The 13717-nt window shown below is 38.3% G+C and overlaps 1 pseudogene; it reads left to right on the plus strand.

Annotated features, from left to right (window-relative positions):
* Positions 1–1642: 1642 nt before the first annotated feature.
* On the plus strand, positions 1643–2380 carry LOC115502845 (annotated as a pseudogene).
* The last annotated feature ends 11337 nt before the right edge of the window (positions 2381–13717 follow it).

Genomic DNA, 13717 nt, shown 5'->3' on the forward strand with positions numbered 1-13717 from the left:
TACAGTTGGAGTTACTCAAAATTGTACTTAATGATTATCTGATTGAGATGGCACATTGAAAATGTGGCATTACCATTTCTCCCTGTCTCCAAATTCCTTTTGAAATGACAAAGAGTAACTAGAAAAAAAAAAAAAAGCTAACAGGAATAGTTGTTCTTTGAGGAACCTTCGGTTAACAGTAAAAACATGGTTTGGGATTGATAGGTAAATTTAAAACAAAGTCACTGGAGACCATGTACACAATGCACATACCTCCTGCCGAGATGAGGATTGGTTTTCCTGCTAGAAATTCTAAATGTGGAGTTAAGGGGAGAATGTAGGTGATCACAGACCTTCCTGTCAGGTATTGGGTAGGACATGCCATTTACATTCTCAGAAACTCTCAGATTGGGAAATTTGACTCAAGCTTTATGATTCTCTGTATGTAAGAACATATATACACATAATAATTTAACTTCTTCCTTTTAAGATTTAGATATAATTTATTCCTTTGCCTTGCCTTAATTGCTGTTAACTAGGATTTCTAGTACTTTGGTGAAGAGAGTGGTGTGGTATTCCTAGTCTTAGAGGAAAACTTTCAGTGTTTCACTGTTGACTATGATGTTAGCTGTGGGTTTGTGGTATAGGACTTTTATTATGTTGAGTTATGTTCCATCTCTACCCAATTTGTTGACACTTTTTATTATGAAAGGAAGTTGTATTTTGTCAACTGCTTTTTCTGCATCTATTGAGGTGAACATGTGATTTTTGGCTTTCATTTTATTAATGTGATATACCACATTATTGATTTGTGGATTTTGCATCCCAGATAAATCCCAATTGTCCATGGTGTATGATCCTTTTAATATGTTGTTGAGTTCATTTTGCTTAATTTTATTGTGAGTTTTTGCGTCTTTATTCATCTGGGATATTCACCTGTAGCTTTCTTTTCTTCCACTGTCTTTGTCTGGTTTTGGTAATCTCAAGCCCAGGTGATACAGTAAACTAAGCAAAGTGGGCATTCACCTCACTGGGCATATGGGATAGAAGAAAACAAGTTACAGCCTAAGGTAATACCAAAATGAAAATAGAGAAAATAGTAAGAAAAGGCAGATGCATTTGGTGTTCTTCCCAGTATAAGTCATCCGTTGCGTTAGCTATCTTAGAGGCCCCATCTTGAATGCCTACTCTCCATTTATTTATCTCAAAAAAAGTTCCACTTATACAGAGTCAATATTCATCCCTTTCATTATAAAGAAGCCTGGTGCGGAAATTAGTTTCACAGTTATTTAAGCAATTCAAGTAACGTACCTATGTCAGTTATTATAAATGTCTCTTTTTAAATCATTTGATTCAGCTAAAACATTTTTGAGTCCATATGATACAAGCACTGATATAGGCATGAGATATTCAGACATGAACAAACCAAACAAGGTGCTTGTCATCAAAGAGTTAAAATTTAGGCGCAGCAGTAGGGCAGGGGGGTGGGGGCACTGAGGCAAGTCGGTTCACGGGGCGCTCCTTCAGTGGGAGCATGCAGCATCGGAACTCGGCCACAGGGGCGGGGAAGGAAAAATGCGCCAGCGGTCTTAGCGCGCGCACCCCACCCAAGGGCTGTTACTGCCTCTGCTCACCCTCCCTCACCCTCCCTCGGCTGGTGGGCCTCTGGTGTGGCGGTCTCTGATGGTGTCATCAAAGTGTTCAATGACATGAAGGTTCGTAAGTCCTCAACACCAGAGGAGGTAAAGAAGCGCAAGAAGGCGGTACTCTTCTGCCTGAGCAAGGACAAGAAAAACATCATCCTGGAGGAGAGCAAGTAGATCCTGGTGGGTGATGTGGGCCAGACTGTAGACGACCCCTACGCCACCTTTGTCAGGATGCTGCCAGACAAGGACTGCCACTATGCCCTCTATGATGCCACCTACGAGACCAAGGAGAGCAGAAGGAGGACCTGGTGTTTATCTTCTGGACACCTGAATGTGCACCCCTTAAGAGCAAAATGATTTATGCCAGATCCAAGGACGCCATCAAGAAGAAGCTGACGGGGATCAAGCATGAATTACAAGCAAACTGCTACGAGGAGGTCAAGGACCGCTGCACCCTGGACGAGAAACTGGGGGCAGCGCCATCATCTCCCTGGAGGGCAAGCCTTTGTGAGCCCCCTCTAGCCCCCTGCCTGGAGCATCTGGCAGCCCCAGACCTGCCCGTGGGGGTTACAGGCTGCCCCCTTCCTGCCAGACCCGAGGGGCTGGGGGGATCCCAGCAGGGGAAGGACAATCCCTTCACCCCAGTTGCCAAACAGCCTCCTCACCCCCTGGACCTTCCTCCTACCTCCATCCCTGACAGTTCTGGACTTCCCAAACTGCTTTTCATCTTCTCATTCCTCTTGGGTTGAAGCAGACCAAGTTCCCCCCCCCCAGGCACCCCAGTTTGGGGGGGGCTGTATTTTTTTAACGATACCCCAGTTCCCCACCTGTACCCCCCCTTTTCCCATGCTGCCAACTTTTAACGGCAATAGTGACTGTGTTTGTCTGTTTAGTCCTGTGTATAAAAGGAATGTTGTGGAGATGACCCCTCCTTGCGCCACTGGTTCCCTTCCCTTTTGCCCCTGGTCTTCGCCACTGATGGAGGCAGGACCAGTAAGGGACCTTCAATTAAACACACACACACACACACACACACACACACACACACACACACCAATAAAAAAAAAAGTTAAAATTTAGAGGATACAAATGGTAAATAAGCAAACAAAGAAATTTACATATTATGATAAAGTCTGGAAAAGATTAAAATTCAGGTGAGACGCTGAAGAGCAACGGAAATCACTTTTATGTGGGGTGATCAAAAGAGTCTGTGGCGATGTGAGGTTTAAGTTGAAATCTGAAGAAAATGACCAAACATATGAAAAGTTAGAAGGCAGAGCATTCCAAGGAGAGGAATAGTAAGCAATGGGGCCTGTTTATATGGGAAGGGTGAAGGAAGTGATCTTTAAGAAATTTAAATGAGGCCAGTGTGACTGGAGCATAATGAGAAAGGGTATGAATGATGTAAGGCCAGGTAGTGTATATATCAAGAAATGCCCTGTGGAACAATGTAGAGTCTGGATTATATTTCTTATCAGTGAGTTTCCATTGAAGGTTTTACCCAGAAGGTGGCATCATCTGGTTTTTATTTTTTTACAAGACCACTATATCAGCTATGTGGAAAATGAGTTAAATAAGGGCATGTGGAAAATGAGTTAAATAAGGGCAATGTAAAAGAAGGGAGACCAGTGACTGGTTTGTGACAGTAGTCTGGACAAGAGTGATGGTGTCTTGGACCCACGTAGTGGGCTGATTCTTAGATTTTTGGTTTGAGCAACAGGGTAGATAGTGGTGGTATCTATTGAGATGAGAATACCAGGAATTAATAGTTTTAAGTAAGAGGTAACCCAGAGGTTAGTGTTTAATAAGTTAGGTTGAGATGTGTAACATGTTACATTTAAAGGTGCTGAAGATCTTCTCTTTTTTAGTTGGGAGATTCATGTTTGACCACAGTGATGAAAAAGTATGCTTACATAAGTTTACTGAAAATTCAAAAGTAATCGGCAAAAGTTTAGAAATAGAATTTATAATTTCCAAGTAGCGAAGAAGAGTTAAGAAAACCTTATCAGTATGACCCACAGCTAGGGAAGGTCAGTGAAAACAAGAAAAAATAAATCATATTATAAACAAAGTGTCAGAATATATCTAGACATCTCAGTAATTATACTAGATCTAGTTACTTTGGTTGCTTATAAGTTTTTGCTATAATGTTTCATGCTAAAATGAGTATATAAATTTTGGTAAAAGTTCATGAGTATTATATTATATAGGAAAATTCCTAGCAGTGGCCTTGTATGTCAGAATGTACATTTTAGGTATGGCAGCTTATCAATTACATATCAATTGTTCTTTAAGACAAACAACTTTTGTCTTCACTTATTTTCCTTATTGATTGTGTTTTCTATGTTACTGATTTCTGGTCTGATATTTATCCTTTCCTTTTTGTATGCTTATTTTGGATTTCATTTACACTTCTTTTTTGGGTTTGTTTTTGTTTATTAAGGTAGAAGCTGAAGCCATAGTTTTAGTATCTCTTTATATACCAATAGATATTTTATACTATAAATTTCCCTCTAAATCCTGCTTTAGTTCCATTACACAAATTTTGATGTGTTCCCTGTTCTCTTTTCATTAAAGATAGTTTCTCATTTCACTTGTAATACCTTCTTTGATCCATGGATTATTGAGAACTAAGTTTTCTTAGTTTCTGAATGTTTAGAGATATCCTTCTGTTATTGAAATTAAATCCATTTTTGTCAGTGACCATACTTTGTATGACTTGAATTATTTAAAATTGATTGAGACTTGGCTATAGTTTAACTGGTAAATATTCCATGTATAGTTAAATGCAAACTGTATTCTTTTGTTGTTGGGGGAATATTCACCCTTCCTGATATTCTTTTGTTTGTTTGTTTATTTATTTTTGAGAGAGAGACAGAGAGACAGAGTGTGAGCAGGGGAGGGGGAGAGAGAGAGAGAGAGAGAGAGAGAATGAATGAATCAATCCAAACCAGGCTTCAGGGTTTGAGCTGTCAGCACAGAGCCCAATGTGGGGCTCAAACTGATGGACTGTCAGATCATGACTTGAGCTGAAGTCACATGCCTAACCCACTGAGCCACCAACACACCCCTCACCCTTCCTGATTTTCTATTCCATTAATCATTGAAAGTGGACTGTTAAAATCTCTGACATCTAAATATGTATTTGTCGATTTCTCCCTGCATTTTTATCAATTTCTGCTTCATGTGTTTTAAAGCTCTGTTATCAGATGCATAAATGTTTAAAATTATTTTCTCTTGATAAAGCAACACCTTTATCATTATAAAATGACCTTCTTTTACCCAGATAATATTATGCTCTGTAATCTACTTTGAGCGTAGACTCTAATCTGTGATTACTGCTAGCTTAACATTAAATATCTTTTTTAAAATGTTTATTTTTGAGAGAGAGTAAAAGAGAGAAAGCACACATGTGCAGGGGGAAGGGCAGAGAGAGAGAGAAAGAGGGAGACAAACAATCAGGAGCCATAAGCACAGAGCCCGATGCAGGGCTTGAACTCATGAACTGTGGGATCATGACCTGAGCTGAAATTAAGAGTCGCATATTTAATCAACTGAGCCACCCAGGTGCCCCAACATTAAATATATTTTACCATTGATTTTCTTTGTGGTATTATATTTAAAGAGTATTTCTTGGGCAGCATATAGTTGAGTGTCATCTTTTCATCCAATCTGACAATCCTTGCTCCCCCCCCCATTTTTTCCCTTTAATCTTTTATTCCATTTTTAAAATTATAATTCCAGTGTAGTTAATATACAGTGTTATATTAGTTTCAGGTATACAGTACAGTGATTAAACAGATTAAACAGATCCATATATTTACTCAGTGCTCAGTAAGATAAGAGTACTCAATCCCTTTCAACTATCTCACCCATTCCCCCATCTGCTTGTTCTCTATAGTTGAGTCTGTTTTTTGCCTTATCTCTCGCTCTTTTTTCCCTTTGTTCACTTGTTTCTTTTCTTAAATTCCATATTTGAGTGACATCATATAGGAGGTGTCTTTCTCTAACTGGCCTATTTCACTTAGCTTTATACTCTCTAGAACCATCCATGTTGTTGCAAATGACGAGGCTTCATTCTTTTTTATGGGTGAATAATATTACCTTATATATATAAACCACATCTTTTTTATCCATTCAACTTTGGATTGACACTTGGACTGCCTTAATAGTTTGGCTATCTTAAATAATGCTGCAGTAAATACAGAGCTGCTGGTATCCCTTTGAATTAGTGTTTTCATATTCTTTGGGTAAATACCCAGTAGTATGATTACTGGATCATAGGGTAGTTCTGTTTCTAATTTTTTGAGGAACCTCCAAACTGTTTACCAGAGTGGTTACACCAGTTTGCATTGTTATCAACAGTGCATGAGGGTTCCTGTTTCTCCACATCCTCATCAACAATTACTGTGTCTTGTGTTTTTGATTTTAGCCCTTCTGACAGATGTGAGGTGGTATCTCACTACAGTTTTGATTTGCTTTCACTGACAGTGAGTTATGTTGAGCATCAACATCATAAGCATCATGTGTGTGTTGGCCATCTGGATGTCTTCTTTGGAGAAATGTCTGTTCATGTCTTCTGCCCGTTTTTAAATCAGATTATTTGCTTTTTGGGCATTGAGTTGTATAATTTCTTTACATATGTTGGGTATGTTGTTTGCAAATGTCTTCTCCTATTACATAGGTTGTCTTAGTTTTGTTGGTTGTTACCTTTGCTGTGCACAAGCTTTTTATTTTGATATAGTCCCAATAGTTTACTTTTGCTTTTGTGTCCTTTGCCTCTGGATATATAACTAGAAAGATACTCCCTTTTTTTGTATGAAATTTATTGTCAAATTGGTTTCCATACAACACCCAGTGCTCATCCCAACAGGTACCCTCCTCAGTGCCCATCACCCACTTAGAAAGATATTCTTGCAGCAATGTCAGAGAAATTACTGGCTGTGCTTTCTTCTAGGGTTCTTTTTATGGTTTCAGATATCACATTTAGGACCTTAATCTATTTTGAGTTTATTTTTGTGTATGGAGTGAGAAAGTGGTCTAGTTTCATTTTATTGCATGAAGAGGTCTGGCTTTCCCAGCATCATTTGTTGAAGACACTGTATTTTTCCCATTGCATATTCTTGCCTCTTTGGTTGAAGATTAATTGACCATATAATTGTGGGTTCATTTCTGGGTTTTAACTTCTGTTCCATTGATTTGCATGTCTATTTTTGTACCATTACCATACTGCTTTGGTTACTACAGCTTTGTAATATAACTTGAAGTCTGGAATTGTGATACCACCAGTTTTGTTTTTCTTTTTCAAGATTGCTTTGACTCTCCTTGGTTTTGTGGTTTCATATAAATTTTAGGATTGTTTGTTCTAGCTTTGTGAAAAATACTATTGGTATTTTGATAGGGATTGCATGAAATGTGTACATTGCTTTGGGTAGTGTAGACATTTTAACACTACCTATTCTTCCAAACCATGAACATGGAATGTTTTTCAATTTCTTTGTGATTGTCTTGAATTTTTTTCATCAGTGTTTTCATAGTTTACAGAATACAGGTCTTTCATTACTTTGATTAAGTTTATTTCTAGCTATTTTATTATTTGTGGTGCAGTTGTAAATGAGATTGATTTCTTAATTTCTCTTTCTAGTGCTTCATTATTAATATATAGAAATGCAACAGATTTCTCTACATTGATTTTGTATCTTATTACTTTACTGAATTTATTTATTTGTTCTAGAAGTTTATGGTGCAGTCTAGATTTTCTCTATATAGTATCATGTCATCTACATATAGTGAAAGTTTTACTTCTTCGCTAACAACTTGGATGCATTTATTTATTTAGTTAGGTATCTGATTGCAGTGCTAGAATTTCCAGTACTATGTTGAAGAAAAGTGGTAAGAATGGGCATCCTTATTGTGTTCCCAGTTTTAGGGGAAAAACTCTCAGTTTTTCACCATTGAGTATGATATTAGCTGTGAGTTTTTCATAAATGGCCTTCATCATGTTGAGCTATATTCCCTGTACACCTGCTTTATTGATGGTTTTTATCATGAATAGATGTTGTACTGTGTCAAATACATTTCTGCATTTATTAAAGTGATCATATGGTTTTTATTTTTCTCTTATTGATGTGACATGTCATGTCAATTGATTTGCAAGTATTAAACCACCTTTGTATCACTGGAATAAATCCCATTTGTTTTAAAATTTTTTTTTTCAATGTTTATTTATTTTTGGGACAGAGAGAGACAGAGCATGAACGGGGGAGGGGCAGAGAGAGAGGGAGACACAGAATCGGAAACAGGCTCCAGGCTCTGAGCCATCAGCCCAGAGCCCGACGCGGGGCTCGAACTCCCGGACCGCGAGATCGTGACCTGGCTGAAGTTGGACGCTTAACCGACTGCGCCACCCAGGCGCCCCAATAAATCCCATTTGATCATGGTGAATGATTCTTTTCATGTATTGTATGATTTAGTTTTCTAATATATTGTGGATTTTGCATCTGTGTTCATCAGGGATATTGGCTTGTAGTTCTCTTTTTTTGTTGAGTTTTTATATCACTTTGGTATCAGGGTAATGCTGTCCTCATAAGATGAATTTGGAAGTTTTCCTTTCTCTTCTAGTTTTTAGAATAATTTGAGAAGAATAGACATTAATTCCTGTTTAGATGTTTGGTAGAATTTACCTACGAAGCTGTCTGGTCCTGGACTTCTGTTTATTGGGAGTTTTTTTATTACTAATTGAATTTCCTTGCTGTTAATCCATCTGTTCAAATTTTCTTTCTTCCTGTTCCAGGAATGTATCAATTTCTTCTAGGTTGTCCAGCTTGTTGGCATATAATTTTTCATAATATTTTCTTACAATCATTTGTATTTCTGTGGTGTCAGTTATTTTTTTTTTTGATAAATCTGGTTAGAGGTTTATCAATTTTGTTGATCTTTTCAAAGAACCAGCTCTTGGTTTCATTGATCTGTTTTATTGTTTTTTTAGTTTGTAGATCATTTATTTCTGCTCTAATCTTTATTATTTCCTTCTTTCTACTGGTTTTGTGTTTGTTGGTTCTTTTTTTAGTTCCTTAAGGTGTAAGGTTAGGTTGTTTGACATTTTCTTGCTTTTTGAGATAGGGCTGTATTAGTATAAACTTCCCTCTTAGAATTGCCTCATCCCAAAGATTTTGTAGTGTTGTGTTTTTTTTTTTTTTTTTTTTTAATTTTTTTTTTTTCAACGTTTATTTATTTTTGGGACAGAGAGAGACAGAGCATGAACGGGGGAGGGGCAGAGAGAGAGGGAGACACAGAATCGGAAACAGGCTCCAGGCTCTGAGCCATCAGCCCAGAGCCTGACGCGGGGCTCGAACTCACGGAGCGCGAGATCGTGACCTGGCTGAAGTCGGACGCTTAACCGACTGCGCCACCCAGGCGCCCCTAGTGTTGTGTTTTCATTTTCATTTTTCTCCACGTAATTTTTGATATTCTTTGCTTTCTTGCTTGACCCATTCATTGTTTAGTGACATTTATTTATTTTTTAAATAGGCTTTTTACTTGTAGCCCAACATGAGGCTTGAACTTACAACTCTGAGATCAAGACCTGAGCCGAGATCAAGAGTCAGATGCCTAACTGAATGAACCTCCCAATTGTCTCAAATAGCATGTTATTTAACCTTCATGTATTTGTGTTCTTTTCAGAATTTTTCTTGTGGTTGATTTCTAGTTTCATAGTGTTGTGGTCTGAAAAGATGTATTGTATGACTTTGATCTTTATGACTTTTTTGAGACTTGTTTTGTGACCTTATACATGATCTGTTATGGAGAAGTTTCCATTGGAACCTTCCATTGAACACTGGAAGGTTCCATTGAACATTGGAAAGAATGTGGCAGTGCCTGAGTGGCTTAGTCGCTTAAGCATCCAACTTTGGCTCAGGTCATGATCTCATGGTCTGTGGGTTCAAGCCCTGTGTCGGGCTCTGTGCTGACAGCTCAGAGCCTGAAGCCTGCTTCAGATTCTGTGTCTCCCTCTCTCTCTTCCCCTTGTGGTCTGTCTCTGTCGCTCTGTCTCTCGCTCTCTCTCTCTCTCTCTCTCTCAAAAATAAATAAACATTTTAAAAAATTTTTAAAAGAAAAGAATGTGTATTCTGGTGTTTTAGGATAAAATGTTCTGAATATATCTGTTACATCTATCTGGTCTAATGTGGTATTCAAAGTCACTCTTTCCATGTTGATTTCCTGTTTGTGTGACCTGTTAATTTATGGAAGTGGGGTATTAAAGTCCTGTGATATTATTGTATTACTATCTTGCTTCTGTGTTGGGTGCATGAATATTCACACATTACATCTTCTTGTTGGATTATCCCCTTTATTATTATTTGTTGTTCTTTTTTTGTCTCTTGTTACAGTCTTTGTTTTAAGGTCTATTTTGTCCAATATAAGTATTGCTACCCTGGCTTTCTTTTGACATTCACTTGCATGGTAAGTGTTTCTCCATCTCTTCATTGTCAGTCTGCATGTGTCTTTAGGTTTGAAATGAGTCTGTCATAGGCAGCATATAGATAGGTCTTGTTTTCTTAACCATTCTGTCACCCTACATCTTTTGATTGGAGCATTTGGTTCACTTACATGCAAATTATTGATAGGTATTTATTACCATTTTGTTACTGGTTTTGTAGTTGTTTTTGTAGTTCTGTGACCTTTTCTTATGGTGTGCTGGCTTTCTTTAGTGATATACTTTGGTTCTTTATTCATCTTTTGTGTATCCATTACTGGTTCTTTAATTTGTAGTTACCATTAGGTTTGTACATAACAACTGCATATAGTAGTCTTTGTTAAGGATGGTCACTTAAGTTTGAACCCATTCTTTACTCCTCTTACCACCTTCCCCCCCACCCCAACATTTTAGGTATATGGTGTCCTAGTTTACATATTTTATTCTGTGAGTCCCTTGACTGATTTTTACAGATATACTTCTTTTTTTTTTTTTTTTTTTTAATTTTTTTTTTCAACGTTTATTTATTTTTGGGACAGAGAGAGACAGAGCATGAACGGGGGAGGGGCAGAGAGAGAGGGAGACACAGAATCGGAAACAGGCTCCAGGCTCTGAGCCATCAGCCCAGGGCCTGACGCGGGGCTCGAACTCACGGACCGCGAGATCGTGACCTGGCTGAAGTCGGACGCTTAACCGACTGCGCCACCCAGGCGCCCCAGATATACTTCTTTTTTACTGCTTTTGTGTTTCCTACTTTTGTTACTCTTCTTTACAGTGTTTCCTTTCCACACAAAGAATCCCCTCCAGCATTTCCTATAGGGCTAATTTAATAGTCATAAACTCCTTTAGCTTTTGTTTGTCCCGGAAACTCTTTAACTCTCCTTTTCTTCTGAATGATAGCTTTCCTGGGTAGAGTATTTATGACTGCACTTTTTTTTTCCTTTCAGCACTTTGAATCTATAATGTCGCTTCCTTTTAGTCTGCAAAGTTTCTGTTGAAAAATCTACTTATGGGGTTTCCTTTTGGGGTTTCTCTTGTATGTAACTGTCTTCTTTCATCTTGTTGTTTTTCAAATTCTCTATCATTGCTTTTTGCCATTTTAATTACTATGTGTCTTTGTGTGAAGCTCCTTGGGTTGATTTTGTTGGCGGATCCTGTGCTTCCTGGATCTGGATATCTGTTTCCTTCTTCAGATTACTGAAGTTTTTGGCTATTATTTCTTCAAATAAATTTTCTGCCCACTTTAATCTCTGTTTTTCTTCTAAGATTCCTATAATGGGAATATTAATATGCTTGATGAGTCACTGAGTTACCTAAGTCTATTCTTATTTTGTATCTATTTTTTCTATTGTACTACCTGCTCAGCTTGATTACTTTCCATTAGTCTGTCCTCCAGGTCACTTACTCATTCCTCTGCTTCTTCTAACCTGCTATATATTCTATCTAGTGTATTTTTACTTTCATTTATTGTGTCCTTCATCTCTGATTGGTTCTTTTTTAATCTCCTTGTTCAGGGTCTCACTGATGTCTTCCACTCATCTCTCAAGTCCAGGGAGTATATTTATGATCATTATTTTAAATTCTCTATCAGACGTATTATTTATATCCATTTCTTTTAGATCTCCTGTTGTGGCTTTGTCCTGTTTTTTCACTGAGGACATATTCCTCTCCTCATTTCATCTAATTCTCTGCATCTGGTTCTTTGTGTTTGGAAATTCATCTATTTCTCCTGCTCATTATAGTAATAACCTTATGAAGAAGAGTTCTTGTAGTACACTGCAGTGCCATGTCCCCTGTTCACCAGAGCCTGGTGCTTCAGGTTTTTTCCTATGTAAGTTGTATGTGCCCTGCTGTTGTGTTCTGGCTGATTTTTCTTCCAGTCCACTCATCTGCAGTGGCTCTCTTTGCTTATTGTGAGCAGTGTTTGATCCCTGGCTGGGATTGGTTACATAGTTTTAATAAGGTATGCACCAGTCTGCTTATAAAATAAGACCTTCCCCTCCTGCCACTTGGACCAGGGGTGCTTCGGCCCATCCACAGTGTGTGCCTGGGTGGGGTGCACAGTTTTAACAAGGTGTGGGTGGGGTTCAACAGGGCTCCCTGCTGGCACCAGACCAAGGCAGGTGAAATGTACAGGTGGAGAGACATTGTATTGGCAAGGTTTGTGTCATTCCTCTGGTGGAGTGGACCAGCATTACCAGGACCAAGGCAAATGTGACTAGAAATGGAAGATCCCCAGAAGTTCATGGGTGACAGGGCTTGGTGTAAGCAAGTTAGGTAGTGTGTGTGGGTGCTGTGCTGCTTCCCGCAGGTGGCTCTGAATTTATGCTGCGAGTCAAGGGAGGGAAATGGTGACTGCCAGCTCCTTTGTTACTGGAGGAGTCTTCCTGTGAATTCTGACCCTCCAGGCACTCTGTGAAATGAGTAAATAATTCTCCCTCCCATGTGTTCCAGGCATTTTTCAAATTGCTGGTTGTACACTATATTTCTGCAGATTGTTTGTTGTGCTTTCTCTTTAAGGGCAGTCACTCAACTTCCCATCTCCCTTGGGACCCTCCCAGAACCAAGCTGGTTTATTTTTGAAATTCCAGGCTTTAAGTCCCATTGGTTGTAAGAACTCATGAAATTTGGCACCTCTTGCTTTCTTAGCCAAATGTTAGGGGGATTCATCTTCCCTGTGTGGGCTGCTTGGTGTGACAGTCTGTTTCTCTCACTTATCTGTGCCTACAGGTCCCTCCCTTGTGTGGATACTGTGGTCCCTTTAGCTTACCACTGCATGTCTGCCCTTCCTACTGTCTTTGATGTGTCCTCTTCTCTACCTTTAGTTGTGGAGTTCTGTCAGTTTTCATGTAGTATTCTGGACTATTTATACTGATATGAATGTTATCTAGTTATATCTGGGGGACCAGGTGAAGTTAGGGTCCTCTTACTCAACCGTCTTCCCAGCCTCCTATTCCCTGATAGTCCTTGCTTTTTGATGGGAATGATTAGGTTAGTTATATTTCATGTGATTATTAATATGGTTAAGTTAAAATCTAGCATGCTACTAATCTATCACGCTGTTATTTCTGTTCTTCTCTGCCTTCTTTGAATTAATTTTATTAGTATTTTGTTTCTCTTCTTTGTTATTTTATTAGCTATAACTTTTTTGGTATTATGCTTATAGTTGTTTTGGGGTTATATAGTATCCATCATTGATATATCACAATCAGCCATCAAATAGATGTTATGCCACCTCATTTATGATGCATGGACCTTAAAACTGAATATATCCATCTCTCCTTGCCTGACTTTTGTACCTTCATTGCCATATATTTTTCTTCTCCATGTGTTCTAATTCCCTCAGTGCATTGTTATTCCTTTTACATTAAGCTGTCAGTAATCTTTCAAAAATATGTAAATAATAAGAATATATTTTATTGGTACCCATTGAGTTATTTCTGGTATTTTCTCTTACTTTGTGTAAATTCATATTTTCATTTGGTTATCATTTTCCTTCTGCTCTAAGGACATCTTTAAACTTTTCTTTAATTGCAAGTCTTCTTGTGACAATTCTTTGAGATTTTGTGTGATTAAAAAAACCTCACTTTCTTCTTATCTTTTAAAAATATTTGCT

The sequence above is a fragment of the Lynx canadensis genome, chromosome A1, assembly GCF_007474595.2.
Source record: "Lynx canadensis isolate LIC74 chromosome A1, mLynCan4.pri.v2, whole genome shotgun sequence".
Classification (NCBI taxonomy): domain Eukaryota; kingdom Metazoa; phylum Chordata; class Mammalia; order Carnivora; family Felidae; genus Lynx; species Lynx canadensis.